Raw genomic sequence first — 2108 nt, 5'->3', positions numbered from 1 at the left:
TTAAAAAGACACACAGACATAAATCTTTGTACTTCTATACAAACTGAGGACTTTTTGTTACTGATACTGATATAAATTTGTTATAAAAGTATTACTGATTGCACTTTAAAAATTAGGTAACTTTATGTTATTAAAGGTAAAGTTTAAACAGTAATGATTTCTTGGTTAATGTCAAGTTGTGAAGGCTTATTCATGTTCATGACATGTGTTATGTCATGTTTATGACAGTGTCATGACAGTCTTATTCACCCCCCATCAAATAAAGTTACCAAGTTTTTTTTTTTTTGTTGTTGTCAGCCGCTGGTCATTAGCCTGGATGAGAATGTTGGTATCTAGAATGTGAAGAGAGAATCAAACTGCAGAAAGGTGTATCAACTTGGAGTCTCCATAACAGTCATTATCTGCAGGTGCATCTCAATTGATCAGAATATTGCTAAAATGTTAATTTAGTAATTCAAATAAAAATGTCACACCAATTTAATGGGACCTGAGGTGATTGGACCTGAACTCTGTCCCTGGATGCAGATTCGCTTTCGCCCTCGGATCTGCATCTTACATCATCACGATCGCATGTAAGTGAAAATCAGAGCTGTTCATCCAGAAAAAAAAACAAAAAAACAGACAGAGCAAATGCTCTCAGCTCTTTTAGCGCTTTAAGAAAAGAAAAGACTTGGGAATTGAAAAGGTGAAAATTCTTCTGATTCATTTTCACCTCCTCCTTCCCTTTAATCTAACTGTTGCACCAATTAAAGACATCACATCCGCTGCTCTCCCCGAGGCGAGCTGGCACAGCTTGACCCAAGCAAGGACATTAAAGGCTCTAAATAAAGTTGCTGTTGCTAAGCTACTGCTCTGAAAAATGGTAATTTTACCCCCCTGCCCCCAACCACCCTCTTCTTCTTCTTCTTCTCTGGGCTTATGTTTTACCTCTGCCCTGACATATTCATGCAGAAATGTAAATGACTCTGGGACTCATTGTCCCACCGGAAAACGCCGGCCTCTCCTCGAGCTGAAAACAAACAAGCCGTCTTGAGAGTAAGATTCAGTTTGAACATGTCTTACATGTAATTTCACNAATGAGCTGAACAGAACAAAATTCTTGAACTTCTGGTTGATCTCTCATGCTTAATAGCTTTGTGAACACATGCACAAAGGCATATTTTCGACATATTTGTCATGGCCTTTATGCCTTTATACTAAAAAAAATGTTCAATGTGTTTTATTTGAATTTTATGTAATAGACCAATACAAAAGTGGTTCATCATTGTGAATTGGAAGGCTAAGGATACATGGTTTTTAATATTTTTTTTTTTTTTACAAATATTCTGAAGCAGCAGCCCTTCAGTGGAATTCATAGAGCCTTTGCACATCTGTAGACACATTTTCTTTTATATAACTTTGTCTGTCACATAAAATCCCAATAAAATTTGATCAATTCCATGTTCTAACTTTACAAAAAGCTAAAAGAAAGATGAATGTTGCGAGGTGCATCATATGGAATGATTTTGCTATTTAAATGCCCCAAAGCTTGATGACAGATGGCTGTGTGATAGCTGGAGGGGCAACAGTCTTTTATCATCAGATCCTACTGTCCTCTGTATAATGACATTTAACAGTAACCAGATACTTACTGCTGTATCATGAGTTTTTTTTTTTTATTTTTTTTTTTATCAAACCTAACATACAGGCTACCGATCCAACTTTTTTTTTTTTTTTTGCAAATCCCAACTCCTAATTCATCATTTCTGACAGGAAAAGCTGGCGGTGACCTCAGTGATGTTCTTTACTAGTAAGCAGACAATTAGAAGTCGATCGTTGCCACAGGAATACAAATAAGCGGATATTCTCGGAACGATCAGAGTCATCTCAGGAGTGAGTCATACCAATTTGACATTTTATTGAAAATTTACAAAACAGTGGAATGGTTTTAAACCACCATTGTATCTTTGCATTTACCTTTTACCAGGAAAACGTTCTTGTATTCTTTTAACGTTGCAACAGTTCTCCGTGATTTCTGAAAAGTTTTTTGTAACACTTTATTTGAAGGGGGTTGAATAAGACTGACATAACACATGTCATGAACATGAATAAGCCTTCATGAATATCTA

Source organism: Poecilia formosa, unplaced genomic scaffold (genome assembly GCF_000485575.1).
Source record: "Poecilia formosa unplaced genomic scaffold, Poecilia_formosa-5.1.2 Scaffold7, whole genome shotgun sequence".
Classification (NCBI taxonomy): Eukaryota; Metazoa; Chordata; class Actinopteri; order Cyprinodontiformes; family Poeciliidae; genus Poecilia; species Poecilia formosa.
This window is presented reverse-complemented; position numbering follows the sequence as displayed.